Below are 16,656 nucleotides of genomic sequence, written 5' to 3'. Positions count from 1 at the left end.
CAGAAATAAAGGTATTCAGGCAGAAATGTGTGCTGCTCTGGCAGTATAGCATCAACAGCGTCACTACCCACCTGGTTTAATTTCTTTTTCCTGCTTGCATCTCTTCAAATTTTCCACCGTTGACTAATCAGTATGGGAATTCTAAAGAACCAGAAGAAAAACAAAAATTAGAGCCAGACATACTCTGGGATTATAAACTGAAACAATCTTTTGAAAAGACAAGTTGACAATACCTATTAACATATTACATGTGCATATATAACCTTTGGGGTCAAATTCCTGGACATATCACATTCCTGAAATGTCCAGGAATTTATACAACAGATATATTTATCTAATAAAAAGATACTCAGTGAAACATTGTACAGTAGCAAAACCAAGGGGGAAAACAACTTAAACGTCTATTAATAGAAAAAGAGTCAAATTATGGTGTATCAATACCATGAGACACTATACAGCTATTTCAAAGAATGAAGGAGATTTCATTGAACTGATATGGAAAAATGTACAAGCTTGTTAAAAAGTATATGGTAAAATTGCTTATATTATCCTTTTTTAATTAAAAAAAAAGAACTTAAAATATTTTTTTTTATTTTAAGAGACAAAGTCTCACTCTGTCCCCAGGCTGGAGTGTACTGGTGCTGTCATAGCTCACTGTAGCCTCAAACTCCTGGCCTCAAGCAATCATCCCCAGTCAGCCTCCTGTGTAGCTTGGGATTATAGGCATAAGCTACTGTGTCCAACTCAAATATGAACATGCTTATTTATGTTTAGAAAAAAGAACAGCATTTGTGTACATGCACATTTTAGAAGGTATATAGTTTAAATTTAAATAATTTTCAGTATACAAAGAAAAGAGCAAACTATAAGCAATGGTTTCCCATGGGAAATTTCTCTCTTTAGAAAAAAATTCTTTTCTTTTGAGAAATTGTGGGGAAAAAAATGAAAGACTTTCACTTGGTATATTATCTATTTGTTTTGATTGAAAACTTTTAAAGAGGCATGTATAACTTTCACATTCATTACACATGCTATGCAAAAAATTCTATAGTTAACATATCAAATACAAAGGCAAAAAATATTTTCAAACAAAGAATGGGCAAGTTTGCCATTCACAGACCCCAAGAATATTCTCCAACAGAAAGGAAACTGAACACAGAAAATAAGTGAGATTTTAGAACAAACAATGAGCAAAGGAATTAGTAGGCATATTGGTAAATTTAAATACATACTGATTTAATAAAAAAAAGCTAACAGGAGATACAACAAATGTGATATTTGATATTAAATATCTGAAAATAACAGGATAGAAGAGATAAAATTTTTAAGTTCCCTGAGTATTCAGAACACAGAAATACTGTTTTACTTTCCATAATACATCCATGATGCATATTAAAATTCTAAAGGTTAAAAACAACAAAAAAATAAAAATAGAATGCATAAATACCACACCAGTTAGCATGTGGTCAACTTGGCTGGAAAAGCCTAGTTATCAAGAAATGTCAATCCTTTAGAAATCACTATGTAATTTTAATTAAATTTCAGGAAGAATACCAATTGGTTTTCCAGTGGCTGAATGGATAAAATTACTTTAAGTGCATACAAAATAGCCAAAAAAAATTAGCCAAGAAATAGTCCAGAAAATTACAAAAAATAGGGGATTTGTCTTATGAGATTAAAAAAATGTACAATAAAGACATTTTAACAAAAAGATATGGTATTAGCATAAGAATAGACAAATAGGTCTGTGGACTAGAACAGAAAGTCCGGAAATATTAACAGATACAAGTATATAAAGAAACTTATTTATAAAAATATGGGATTTCAATGTAAAAGGAAAAGACCTTTTTTTAAGAAATAGTATTGGCATAATTAGAACACAGCTAGACCACTTCTTCTTGCTATCTATAAACATAAATTCCAAAGGAATTAAAGATTCTAGGTTAAGTTAATTAAAACAATACAAGTATTAGGAAAATATTTACATAAATTTGATGTGTGGAAGTTATTTTTAAATAAGGTAAGAAATCTAGACACTATAAAGAGAAACAGAAAATACATTTTTACAATTAAAAATTTTATATTTTGCAATAAAAGCAAATGATAGATTTGGAAGAATATTTGTAGCACATATGGTATCCTTAATATGTAAATATACAAAGAACTCCTACAACTTGTTGAGATAAAGGCAAACAAGACTATTCTAAGACTAGGTGAAGGAAATTCACAGAACGAAATGGCCAATTAACGTGAATCAATGTCTAATCTTACTAAGTAGTAAAGTAAGCAATTATCAGACACGATTTTCCCCCATTAGCTTGGCCACAAAATCAAACAATAGAGATAGAAAGGAAGGGAGGGAGAGAAGGAGGAAGGAAGAAAAGAAGAATAGTGAGGATATCTAATATTGGTAAAAATTCTGGGAAATGGAAGTACTTGTATATTGCAGGGGAGAATATAAATTATTACAACTCTTTGTAAAGTAGGATGGTATTATCTATTAAAATGTTAAATATGGCCAGGTGCAGTGGCTCATGCCTATAATTCCAGCACTTTGGGAGGCCAAGTGAGGAGGATCACTTGAGCCCAGGAAGTTGAGGCCTGGGCAACCTGGGGAGACATGTTTCTCCAAAAAAAAATAAACAAAATCAGGTGGGCATGATGGCATGTACCTGTGTTCTCAGCTACTTGGGAAAGTGAATAGCCTCCTCACTCCATTTCACTGTTGCCTTCCAATCCATTCCCCACACAGCAAACATCCCCCACAAAGGCCAACATCCCCCAGGCCGAGCCTAACTCTCTTAACCTCCTCACCCTAATTTTCACCCATTTCTTCCCCTCCTCTCCCTCTGTGCTTTGGCCACAAAGGCCTACCCTCAGTTTCTCCAACACTCTGTATGCTTTCCTGCCTCAAGTGCTTTCACATGTGCACTTCTACCTGCCTGGATTATTCCTTCCCACTCCACAAACCCTTCTTCACTCCCTTTCTCTCCTTTACTCTTGATATAACTGACTCCTCTTCTCAGTTTTTGTTTTGTTTTGAGATGGAGTCTTGCTCTGTCACCTAGGCTGGAGTGTAATAGTGCGATTTCAGCTCACTGCAACCTCTACCTCCCAAGTTCAAGCAATTCTCCCTCCTCAGCCTTCCAAGTAGCTGGGACTACAGGTATGCACCACCACGCCTGGCTAACTTTTTGTATTTTTTTTTTTAGTAGAGATGAGGTTTTGCCATGTTGGTCAGGCTGGTCTCAAAATCCTGACCTCAGGTGATTCACCCACCTCAGCCTCCCAAAGTGCTGGGATTACAGGCATGAGCCACCGTGCCTGGCCCTCTTCTCAGTTTCAACACGTCTTCAAGGAAGACCCCAGCCACACTCTCCTCTTCTGCTGCCCCTGCTTATTGATTTCTTAACGCCACCATTTGTGCTTGTAAACTTCATGCAGGTAAAGGCCATGCCTGTTTTATTTAGCATCGTCCACCTATCACCTTGCCCAGTACCTGGCAGATATTAGGTTCTCAACAAATATTGGCTAAATATGTGAAAAATTTATTGAAGGCTCAGCTCAAATGGTACTGCTCCTCCAATTTCTCAGGCTTTCTACAGGACTCTGTACCCATCCATCTTGGGGCACATTATCACATATGTTCATGTTATCTGAGTCCTTTTTCCTATCAGGCTGTGAGCAACCTCAAAGTCTTATTTACCCTGACATTCCCCACAGCACCTTGTGTAATGCCTAACACATAGGGGTGTTAGCAGTAGGTGAATCCATGTACACATACATGAAAGTACTAATGAAGACCACAGGCTCGAACCAATCCCAGATAGTGGTTTCTCTCCTCCCCAGTGATTGTAAGCCCAGAACACAAGCACCTTTGAGATATGCAAACAAACATGAGACTCTACCCAGGGAGAAATTAAAATTAGAGCTGAACTTGAAATATAGCGGTATGTGGGTGGGGGGGGGGATTGGGAGACAGGCCCTTATTCAAAAACCAGAGAAGTGAAATCACTGAGTGATGATTTATTTTAAGTATGTTTTTCTGTACTATCTAGCTTTTCTTCCCATGAACATATTCTAATTTTGCAATCAGGAAAAAAAAAACCCACAATAAATGTTATAAAAACAAACCAACGGAAAATCAGTGGTGATTTTAGACTACAAAAATCCCCCGTCCCTCTGTTTCCTTACTACAACTTTGGACTTCAGATTCAGGGCCCTGACAGGTGGGGCCCATACATTTTGTGAGGAAGTGTTCTTTCTGCCCCTCTTAAGCCACGGGAGATAGGAAGGTGTCAGAATTGAGTGCTTCACCAGGGGCAGCTCTCAGTTGCTCCCTAATGCAAATGCTGGCAAAGCTCCCAGAGTCAGGAACTACAGGGAGAGCGCAGGAGGAATCAACCCAGCACAAGATCAGGACCTCCACAAGGATGCTGATCCAGTGTCTGGCATTTTGGAGCACTTGGGCATATTTCCTTTGCAGTACTTTTCACATGCCATTTAAATTATTCACTCCTCTGCCTATCTTCCCTTGATGCACAGAGAACTCCACAAGACCAGAGGCTGTGTCTACCCCAGTCCTCTAGCCCAGTGCTTAGTACTAACAGGCCCTCAATGTACGTTTATTGAATGTTAAAGACCACATTAATAAAGTACTAAAACAGTAAGTGACCTAGATCCCTGGGACATAGTAAGAATGCACCAAATACTTTCTTCAGTGCTGTGAAGGGCCATTATTCAGTTCTGAAGAGCCAAGCTAAAGCTCGTCATTTCTTCAAAGATTACAGAGACTTCTTTTAGGAAATGCTGGCTTGTCCAGTAGAGCAGATCTGCAATTCATAATCAATGAATTGTGTGTTCTGATCTGCAATTCATAATCAATCAGCATCAGAGCTGACTGCGAATTCCAAAGAAACCACTCTTTGAAGGAGCAGTACTCAGTTTTCCTAAGGCATTTCTGAAGGATTTCCAGGAAGCAGTGAGCTCAGCCTAGGGTCATGATTAATAACCTGTTTCCCAGAACTTTAGATTTCCCCCCTCAGTTTCCACTTAGGAATTGCTTCTGGCCCCTCATGAAAGCACTTGGCAGAGTTAATTGTGCCAGTTCAACTTCTTGTCTGTCACACCCAGCACTTGCTACCAGGTTCTTCCTTAAGTTGCTGGGCCAGGGTCCTCTGGTCCGAGGAGAATAGCAGCCCCTTCTGCTTTTGGCCTCAGCACTGGCTGGCTGATTTGAGGCTCAGCATCACACTTGACTAGGTGAGAGGAAATAGTGCTAAGGCTTGGTTTGAAGAGCCAACATGGCAGCTCCAGGGTCCATCACAGGGGTTTCAAAATGATGAGTTCAAAGATAACTTCCGGTTCCTCATACAAATGCCATCCTATGTCTGAGGGGGCAGATGCCTGTGTATATTGGCTGACATTCTCTTTCTGGAAATTGTGAGCAGCTAATCCTAAGCTTGTATTTTTATACCAACTAAGTGCTTTATGATCCCTATCTCATTTCATCCACATGGCACCCCTTTGAGGTCGGTATGACTGTGACCCTCACCCCCACTTGACAGAAAGAGAAGTAGGTTCTGTAAGATGAGGTGATCAGTCCAGCATCTCCCAGCTAGGAGGTAGTGAGAGCAGAGCTCTTACCTGCTATCCCTTTCCAATTTCTCACTGAATTCTAGACTGTCAAAATTGAAAGAGACAGCGGACACCAACCAGACCCAGGGTTGCAAATGACTACAGGGAGCAGGGGCCAGGAGCCAGGGGCCAGGCAGGGGACTAGAGGGCGGGGCAGGTGAATGCGCAGACCATAATGAACTAGAGAACACACCTGCCTAAAGGCATTCAAATTAAAACCAAACACCACTCTGACTTCAGACTCTAGTTCACTCGTCATCATTTCACAGATGGAGAGACTGAGATCCAGGGAGGTGATACGGAAAAGGCAGTGCACTGTGGTAAAATGTTCAAGAGCTTCGGGGACAGCCAGTTCTCATTGACTCAAGCTCTATCTCTTGCCAGCTGTGAGACTCTGGACAATCCACTGCGCCTCTCTGTGCCTTTCTTATGTGTAACATGGACATGATCTCTGCCTCATATAATTGCTGTGAAGATTAAGAGAAGTCAGCATATGCAAGATGCCCAGCCCTGTATGTGACATTTATTTCAGGAATATACAAAAGCCAGGGAAGATCTCTGGACATGTCTTTTCCACATGCTACCTCTACTCCCAAGATAGCCTAAACTCACTGCAAGGGTGACTGAGGTGGGGTAGGTCAGGAAAAGCACACGGATAACAACAGTGACTTTGACACACAAAATAAGAATCAAAAGCCACCCTCGTCTGGTACATGAAAGCCTGGTTGAGGAGTATAAGGCATTCCACATTTCCACTCCCCACTTCTTGGACCACAAAGTCTAGGTTTCCTTCGAGAACATCACTTCCTCACACCACCTTAGGAAAAAGCATGTCTTTTTTGATTACTCCAAATCTCAAGATCCTGAGGGTGCTGGGATGAAGCAGAGGAGGAGGCCCTGGCCTTCCTAGTGCCCATGCCCATGGGTGGGTCCATGGCAGCAACAGTCCACCTTCAATGGGATGAACTGCTGGGGAAGACTGCAGCTTTAAGAAATGCCAAGGGCCGTTAAGAACCCTCCTGTTAACTAGTATCTTAATTCAAATAAATAGTTTCTAAATATCACAACTTCCTGAGGATTTGGGTCTCTTATGCCCTTAAAGAAAGGCCTTTATTTGTCAAGACCTAGGACCTTGGAAATTCAAAATTCAAAATCTGACATCTTTTGCTTTTCTTTTCTTTTTTCTTTCTTTCTTTTTTTTTTTGCACTCTGGCTGTGTCTATCCCTCCCTTGCGGCAGGAGAGGGCAGATCTATGTTAAATGATGAAAGAGAGGCAAACAGAGAGATGTTCCCCCTTCTTCTCCCTCTTTCTTGCCTAACTAGGAACAAGGATGGCAGGCTTTAAGTTTAAATTAAGTTGTGTCTCCTTTGTACCTATGTGCCAGGCTTTCTACTGGGCAATGGGGCATAGCGATGGGCTAGACAGACACACAGAGAGGGTGCACGTGGTCTAGTGGAGACACAGGGAACTGAAGTTATGCTGGTAATTATCTAAATACAGTTCAGTTAAACATGAAGGGGTTCAGGATCATAAGAGAACATGTAAGTAGATGGTTGCCCTCAGTCAACAGTGTTAGGGAATAATACTGACCATCTAGTGCTATGTAAATGGTTGAGCATAATACAGGGCCTAGTGCTTAAGAGATACTCAATAATGTCAATTCCTTCTTTCCTCTCTCCCCAAGTATACATGCTTGTGTATATGTGTGCACACATATAAACATACATATACACACACCACTAACACTTTACCTAAAAAAGACCCATAAAAACTCAGAAGTAACTTAATGCTGACTATTTTATGCCTTCTTTTAACTGCCCTACAGGCACCAGTTTTTAGCTCCTCTGGGAAACTGAAAACCTCAGGTACTTTGCTCCTAAAGCCATAAAGGCCCAACACAAAAGGAACAGAAATATGGACAGTTCATTTCATACTCAATCTGGAAATACAGAGATCATCTAGTTTTGTCCCCTCATTAGGTACAAACGAAGAAACAGACCCAGAGAGTGTGAAACACTTGCCCAAAGTGACAGTTTCCTTGGGTGACCCTTCTAATACATGGTAGTTTTTTGGTTTTTTAAGCTGAAATCTTACCCTGTTAGCTTTAACTTTTCAAATATATATACTTAATGTGCTAACTGGGAGGTGGGCCCCCACACATTCAAGCCATCTCAAGCCACCTGGGAACCCTCAGTTCAGGGACACCAAGTGACAGACCTGGGCACAACAAGGGCCCCCTCTTTTCCTCTCCACAGAGTAGCTTGCTTAGTTTCAAATCCTGAAAACAGATACCAACAATAAAACACCGAAGGGCTTACATGTCCTGTTTATATTCTAGGCATAAACAGCAAACTTTTTAAAGGAAGCAATAAAAAGATCACAAACCCAAGGTTAAAGATTTCCAGCCCCTTTCCATCTTGGAGTTTTCCACACGGCTGCTGCAGCACTGGGTTTATATGTGATAAATTCATGAAGTCTGACCATATCTGTAACTGAAATTTAACACAACAACCGTATTCATGAGGGGGAAGATTATAGGGGATTTTCACTACTTTCAGAGACTTTTCTTTCCAGAATGTTTAAAAAATTTTATACCACCTTTGTAATCAGAAAAAAAAGCAAAGGTCTTACAAACACCAATTTCTCAGGGAAGATTTATTTCTTCACCTATATCTGGAGCAAGGAGCCGCTTTTAAAGCTCTGAATATTCTGTCAAAGTTCTCTGGGTAAAAATGAAACAGTATCTGAATGGAGCCCATCTGTGAGACTTAAGGCTCTGACTAGCCTTAGGCAGTTTCAGACAAAGCCATAATTTTCAGAGCAAGCTCACATATATCATAACATAAAAATAGACAGTTTGTGGCCAACAGGCTGGAAAGCAAGCTCTCCAGAGAGCTCGGCCTCCAAGCTCTGCTTCTCCCTGGAGGTGGTGGACAGGGGAGGAAAGTAAAGTTCTACTTACAAGAGCAAAGTTTCCTCAAAATTCAGTGGTCCTCAGTCAAAAGTGGAGGCAGAACTTAAGACACCAGGATTCAAGGTTAGCAGTCCAGCCAGACCTGTGGTGCAGGCAGGATTCTCACTTTACCCCTCTCTCTCTTCCCCGTGTCTCCTAAATGAAAAGCACTTCGAGGTTTTAGTGGGTGTTTCCCATGTCTCGGGCCAAGTAAGTCCCCATTTGTTGTAATCCAATGCTCGGCCTGATGATGTCAACCACACAACTCACAAGCTCAGTTTCCACCTCTCTATCCATGGGAGAGACCCATTTCCTGTGGACAATAAGCCAGGGGCTGTAGCTGCACCCCAGGCCGCCACACTCGCCTAACATCCTTCCTTCAATTTTCAACCCTGCAGCTTTAGTAACAAAAGGCTTCCTATCCACTCACTGAGCCAGGGCTTCTGGGTAAACCCCTTTGCTTCTTAGTGAGTTGTCTACTTTGCCATGTGTTTAATTCATTTCTTTGGTATATAACATATTAGTTAGGGTGGAGATCTTCATCCCACCCCACACCTATCTCTTTCTTCCTGCCCAATTTTCCAAGTTGTTTAATTTCTCCAAGTTTCCCAGGTACATGCTGGGCACAGTACATGAGATAGTCCTTCAAGTTGGGGAGGTGATGTGTGCCCACAGGGAAGGCTTGGAAACATCACTGTCTTGTCACCTGGGGAACTGGGTTCAGGTCTTGGTCAGGCCTTCAACTGAATGAATGACCTCAAGCAAGTCACATCCCTCTCTGGACCTCAGTTTCCCCATCAACAAAATGCTGGCTTTGGTGCTTTCCACTTCTGAAATTCAGTGACTAAAAATCAGTGACAGAGGAGCTTATCAACAAATGCATTATATAGAGAGCATTTTACTACAAGCTACCTAACTACATGCTTGAAGGAAGGAAGAACCTGGAGAAGAGGCCACTGCCCAAGATGCCAGGCTCAGCTGGGCTCCTTTAACCCCCTTTTATAAAGGAGACAAACAGATTCTCTGGGAGTAAAACCAAAAGAATTCACTGAAAAAGTCCTCAGGGACATAAAAAGAAGCAGCATAAACTACCAAATAAGATAAACAAGTAAGAGAATTTAAACGTCCTTAGGGACTAACATGGAACAGTGATAGTTGGGAGAGAGAATTTCTTGCATTTGTCTAGTGCTTGATGGTAAAGACAAAGAACATCTCTCTACTCTTGTGTATAATGGGAAGCAATATGACAAGCGCAGTGGTTAGAAACATCCTTTGGGGGCCACAGATGTGGATCTGAGTTCTGTGTGACTTAATTTCTCTGAACTTCAGCTTTTTTAACTGTCAAGTGAGATACTAGTGCCTCTGTTTTAGGATTGTGGGAATTAAAAAACACATTAAGGAAATTGAAAGTATTTGGTACATACTAAGTATTGAATAAACGTTAGCTCTCATTGTACATAATCTCATTTGATTCTCATAACATCCTTAGGAGAATTAGATATTCAGAGGCATAGTAATCTCCCTTTCCTGGATAAGAAGATATATACAGAGAAGTTAGGTGACATGCCCAAGGTCACACAGCTCAACGCGAAACAGACAGAATTAGAAATGGAGCCTCAACTCCTACCTAGGTCAGCACACGTGCTACACACATGCCAATGCCAATGTCATTTCTCAAAATTGTTGCTGCAGCCAACCTGGTAAAGGAAGCACTCAGGCCACTAGGTCAGAAAGGCTGCTTTCCTCGTATTGCTACCAAACCCTGTGTGGCCTGAAGCAAGTGTGGGCTTCAACTAATTCTCTCAAAAGGAGCAGATCTCTGATCTGTTTCAATGCTACTTTGATAATGATGGGAAGGTAGGGATGGAGCTCTGCTGGCAAAGCGGTTCTCTATAGGTTTGGAAGAGGCTGTGATAGTTTGTGGTTTAATAAGATTTTTTTGTTGGTTCTCAGAAAACACAAATGCTTATCAGAAAAGACCTGAGAAAACATGCTATATTAGGAGGAAGTTTGCCAATCTGAAGACTTTCAACAACTGTTGTGGAATAAAAACCACACCAGCCTGGTAACCCACAGAGAGCAGTCATTCACAGTTCAGAGACCTGGGCTTCCTTCTGGTCCCCAGACCTTCTTGTTGTGCCTTGGTTTCCCAATGCAAAATGAGAATAACAGCCTTACTCTCCAAGGTTCTTATGTGGGTTAAATGCCTGCCACGTAGTATTCATTCAAAAATACTTGAAAAATAAGCTGCAGTGTTTTCATAGTAAAGACACTGTAGCTTATTTTTTTTTCTAATTCTGAATTTTTGATGAAATTCTAATTTTATCATCCGTTGCCCTAATGGTGATGTGACAATGAAATAAAGTCACATATTGGCCAGGAAGTCAGGGGTCCTGTATTTCTCCAGAATGTCAGGATGATTAATGAACAAAAACCCACCCATAGCTGTCAGGCCTGATCTTGGCAGCAACACTCAGTTTGGAGGGACTGGAGTTGGGGCCACTGTTTGGCTGAGCCTTAATTCCAGAAGCCTGAGTGGGTGTCAGGAAATAAGGGTGGGTTCTTGAGATGGGTGCTTGAATCATGTTTTGTTACTTGAACAAAAACAATAGTAAGGAGCCCATTCATAAAAACAACATCGTTTTCTTTAAACATGTACTTTGCAACACTTCCTTTGTGAACTGAATAATTCTAGGTCTGTGACAGAATCCAGGAAGACAGAATCATAGCAACACTGGCACATTCATTTCTTCTTTTCTTTCTTTCTTTTTTTTTTAGATGGAGTCTTGCTCTGTCACCCAGGCTGGAGTGCAGTGGCACGATCTTGGCTCACTGCAACTTCCGCCTCCTGGGTTCAAGTGATTCTTCTGCCTCAACTTCCCAAGTAGCTGGGATTACAGGTGAGTGCCACCATGCCTGGCTATTTTTTTCTATTTTTAGTAGAGACAGGGTTTCACCATATTGGCCAGGCTGGTCTCAAACTCCTGACCTCATGATCCACCCTCCTCGGTCTCCCAAAGTGCTGGGATTACAGGCATGAGCCACCACGCCCAGCCCCATTTCTTCTTATAACTGACAATATTGGACACACTATGTGGACTGGGGGCCATAGTGTGCACTGAGCACTCTCTAAACACCACTACACGTCATCCTCACAATAATCAGGTGCAGGAGACATTATCAATATTCACATCCTGCAGCTGTAGCAACAGATGCATGGCAAGCCAAACAACCTGCTCAAAGGCTCACAGGAGCAAGGGGCAGAGCCTATGCTCTAACTGGGGACCATTCAGGGCCAGTCCTGAATCCACAACCCCCTTGCACTACTGCCTCTTAAAGGGCTTCCCTTCAGGAAACTTGGCTGTTTTTCACAGACAGCAGTATCAGCTCCACTTGAAGATGAAAGAAACTTTGGCTGTTTAATTCCACCCTCTACCCCCACTTTAGAAGGAGTCTCTCCTTCCTCTGAATTTCCTTAGTACTTTCTGTTTCTCTCTTAAGAAACTTACCCTTTTCTCTTCTGACACATACTTTTTGGGGGCAGGTCTAATTTCCCTAGAATCTGCTAGAATCCTAACTTCTTAAGAAAAAGATCCGTGTCTAATTTAGCAGCATTTTGTACATATTATAAGATACTTATTAAAATAAGGAAATCTATAAACAAACCCCAAAACTATTACTGGATGTTTACCATATGCTAGGTAATATTCTGCTTTATTATATTTTATTTATTTATTTATTTTTGTAGAGATGGGGGTCTCACCATATGCCCAGGTTGGTTCTGAACTCCTAATCTCAAGTGATCTGCCTGCCTCAGCCTCCCAAAGTGTTCAGATTATAGCTGTGAGCCACCATGCCTGGCGGTATTCTAACTGCTTTATATAATCACCTCATTTAATCCCATAAGGATCTCTATGAGGTTGGTATCATTATTATCCCCTCCAGACACATGAGAAAATCAGATACAGATTGATTAACTTGTTTGGATGAAATGTTAGTCCATTTTGCATTGCTATAAGGGAATACCTGAGGCTGAATAATTTATGAAGAAAAGAGGTTTACTTGGCTCATGGTTCTGCAGACTACATAAGCATGGCTCACGCCTATAATCCCAGCGCTTTGGGAGGCCAAGGCAGGCAGATCACGAGGTAAAGAGATTGTGACCATCCTGGCCAACATGGTGAAACTCCATCTTTACTAAAAATACAAAAATTAGCTGATCGCACCACTACATGCCAGCCTGGCAAAAAAGCAAGACTCCGTCTCAAAAAAAAAAAAAAAAAAAAAAAGGCATGGTGCTAGCATCTGCTTCTGGTGAGGCCTTAGGAAAGGGGAGCCAGAATGTCGCATGGCAAGAGAGGGAGCAAGTGGAAGAGGGAGAAGTGCCAGGCTCTTTTTAAACAACCAGGGCCAGGTATGGTGGCTCATGCCTGTAATCCCAGCACTTTGGGAGGCCCAAGGCAGGTGGATCACCTGATGTCAGGAGTTCAAGACTAGCCTGGCCAATGTGGTGAAACCCTATCTCTACTAAAAATACAAAACTTAGCCAGGCTTGATGGTGCACCATGCATTTGCAGCTACTCAGGAGGCTGAGGCAGGAGAATTGCTTGAACTTGGGAGGCAGAGGTTGCAGTAAGCTGAAATCACACCACAGCATTCCAGCCTGGATGACAGAATAATAATCTGTCTCAAAAAAACACAAAAAAACAATGTTTTGAAATCAGAAACTTAAACCTTTTTTGGGGGAGGGGAGTCAAACCCATAAAAGATGACTAAGACATCACTCAAAGTATTTTTTTAGTTTTAGAGTACATGTGGCTGCTTTTTCTTCAGGGTTTGATGTTCAGAGGTTCCACTTCACGGTCCCCTTTGGACTGCTGATTGGGTGTGTCTGAGGGAGAGCTACAAGGAGAAGAGAAGCCTGACCCCAGTGAGTATGTGGCTAGAAACTGGACAGGTTTATAGAATATCACATTGTCCCCTCCCTGCATTTTTTTCAAACCACTTCCCACCAGCTTGAGATAAGTTTCCAACTAGGGCTATTTTGGGAGAGATGGACCTTCACTTACATTAACTTTTTAAACAGTCTTGGATTCATTGATTTTTGCAGCTGAAAGGAACATGTGGTCTCCTCATTTTAGGGGTGAGGAATGCCAGATCCAGAGAAGGCAAGAGACTATCCTGAGGTTGTACAGCCTGGTGCTCTAACAGGAGAAGGACCTTCTATTGGTTTGAGACTCTCACTTCCTACTGCACTTTAAATATAAATTTGAAGGGCTCTTCCCTCTTGTTTTGGTTAACTCTCACCCAGCCATCAGATTCCATACTAAATGTCACTTCCCTAGGGTGACCTTTTCTCTGAGCCACATTAGCTCCTCCTGCTGTAAGGGTTTCATGGTACCCCTAAGTCTCTTCTCATAACCCTTAACATATTTGTAAGTATACCTCCCATGTGTTTCCCTACCAGACTGTAAGCTCCACAAGGTCAACACTATGGCTCCCTGGTTCACTGAATACATCTATCCCAAGTGCCTAGAAGAGAGTGCCTGGCATAAAATAGGAAACCCAATAAATATTTTCTAATCTCTCTCTCTCTCTCTCTCTCTCTCTCTCTCTCTCTCTCTCTCTCTCTCTCTCTCTCTCTCTCTCTCTCTCCCTTCCTCCCTCCCTCCCCCACCCCCACTCCCTCCCTCCCTCCTTCCCTCCCTCTCCTTAATCCAGTCTATGGTAAAACAATAACATACTTTTTGTGAAAAGCAACATGTCTTCTAAACTACAAATTGGGCCTTCTTGGTGAAGGAAAGATCACTAGAGGACAAGAGATTTCATTTCAAATAATCTCCAGAAGATAGAAAAAGTTCAGAGAGGCATGACAACAGAACCTCAAGTTCAGAGCACAGGGACAAGAAAGCACCATTAGAAATGAGAGACAAAGGCCAGGCACGGTGGCTCACGTCTGTAATCCCAGCACTTTGGGAGGCCGAGGCAGGTGGATCACGAGGTCAAGAGATCAAGACCATCCTGGTCAACATGGTGAAATCCTGTCTCTACTAAAAATACAAAAAATTAGCTGAGCATGGTGGCACGTGCCTGTAATCCTAGCTACTCGGGAGGCTGAGGCAGGAGAATTGCCTGAACCCAGGAGGCGGAGGTTGCGGTGAGCCGAGATCGCGCCATTGCACTCCAGCCAGGGTAACAAGAGCGAAACTCTGTCTCAAAAAAAAAAAAAAAAAAAAAAAGAAAGAAATGAGAGACAAAGAATGGCATGGAACCTCAGGGAGGCTCCAGGCCTGAAGACAGCAGGCATGGAGAAGATTCAGGAGAAGGGCCATAAATGAAGGGATCCACTGAAGGTCCTGTGCCAGCCAGCTCCTCTGTCCCATACCTGGAGCACACATAGGGCCTCAAAGCTCTGTCGAACCACAGGGAAAGACAGGAGGCCTCTTTAAATAAATTGAACGAACTGCCTGGGATTGATCGAGGGCTTCTAGTGAGAGTCTGGACTCTTTATTCTGACACATGAAGGGTGCTCAGTCTAACTGCTGCTCCTGCTCATGTGCCCTCAAGCATCTTCCGCTTAGTTCCCTAGGACCCTTCTAGTACCCAGCAACTTCCCAGGCAGGGCAGAGGCCTATGGGACAAACAGATGACCCATTCCAGAGGAAACCGAGACCTATCCCCTGAAAGAAGTCTTTTATTATTGATTGTGAGTGGCCAAATAAGCATGACAAGATGTCTGATGAAAACCAACTGCATGACAGTAGTTCAACACCAGCCTGGCCAACATGGCAAAACCCCATGTCTACTAAAAATACAAAAATTAGCTGGGCATGGTGGTGAGTGCCTGTAATCCCAGCTACTTGGGAGGCTGAGGCAGAAGCATCATTTGAACCCAGGATGCAGAGGTTGCAGTGAGCTGAGATGGTGCCACTGCACTCCAGCCTGGACAACAGAGGGAGACTCTGTCTCAAAAACAAACAAACAAACAAATGAAAAACTGATGAGTCAAGAAAAAGCAGTATGGTAATGTGAGGTCCTTCTTTGGATCTGACTTGAAAGAAGAAAAAAAAATTAGGAGTTAATTGGAGATCACTGCTAATAATAAATTATTAATTATTTTATGCATGATAGTAGTGTGGTTATATTTTAAAAAGGAGTCCTTATTCTCTTAAAAATACATACTATGCCGGGCATGGTGGCTCAAGCCTGTAATCCCAACACTTTGGGAGGCCAAGGCAGGTATATCATCTAAGGTCAGGAGTTCAAGACCAGCCTGACTGATATCGTAAAACGCTGTCTCTACTGAAAATAAAAAAATTAGCCAGGCATGGTGACATGCGCCTGTAGTCCCAGCTACTTGGAAGGCTGAGACAGGAGAGCTGCTTGAACCCGGGAGGTGGAGGTTGCAGTGAGCTGAGATTGTGCCACTACACTCCAGCCAGGGTGACTGAGCAAGACCCTGTTGCAAACAAACAAACAAAATTATGCTAAAGTAGTTACTGATAAATTGATGTCCAGAATTTACTCCAAAATAATCTAGTGGCAAGGGAAAAGTGGCTACCAGCATAGATGATACAAGATTGGCCATGGGTTGTTGATTTTTGAAGTCGGGTAATGTGAGGTACATGTGGATTCATTATACTATTCTTTCTAGTTTTGTACATGTTTCAAATTTCTGTAATACAATTTTTAAAAAACATATATCTCTATAAGCATATTATTTAGCTACAGAGAGATAAATACCATCAAATGCCTAACAGGATCAAAAGTGTAGGCTCTTGGGAGCAGGATAGGAGGAAGGATAAAGAAAGGGTGGGGGCAGGGAAGAGACAGTTTTTATTGTTTTTACAATATTTGACCTTAAAAAAGACTATGTGAATGTACTATTCTGACAAAAACAAAATTAATTTAAAAAAGGAAATGGGAGTGATATTATTTAGAGAAATAGAAGTAACCACCAAAAGAAATGAAAGCAGAAAAATAAAATGACTGCCTTAGGGTGAGGGGAGTAAGCAGGAGACAGATGCCTTCCTGGACTCAGAGATTTTTTTAAAAAGTCATATT

General features: G+C 41.8%; 1 protein-coding gene across 16 annotated transcripts in view; it reads right to left on the bottom strand.

The window, feature by feature from the left end:
• The window catches only part of PKIG (cAMP-dependent protein kinase inhibitor gamma), a 98,678-nt gene that overhangs the window by 28,138 nt on the left and 53,884 nt on the right, over window positions 1-16,656 (bottom strand). For 12 of the 16 annotated variants that reach the window (XM_054255400.2, XM_008995980.5, XM_078371743.1 and 9 more), the window contains one exon: window positions 72-141. The gene's annotated coding sequence lies outside the window, so the exon portion shown is untranslated. Of the gene's footprint in view, window positions 1-71; window positions 142-8,024; window positions 8,132-8,601; window positions 8,755-16,656 lie in introns of those variants that run through there. The other 4 variants (XM_078371744.1, XM_078371739.1, XM_078371741.1 and 1 more) reach the window with 2 other exon arrangements.

This window comes from Callithrix jacchus, chromosome 5, assembly GCF_049354715.1.
Source record: "Callithrix jacchus isolate 240 chromosome 5, calJac240_pri, whole genome shotgun sequence".
In the NCBI taxonomy this organism is placed as follows: Eukaryota; Metazoa; Chordata; class Mammalia; order Primates; family Cebidae; genus Callithrix; species Callithrix jacchus.
The sequence above is the reverse complement of the archived record's forward strand: the minus strand, read 5'-3'. Positions and strand labels throughout refer to the sequence as shown.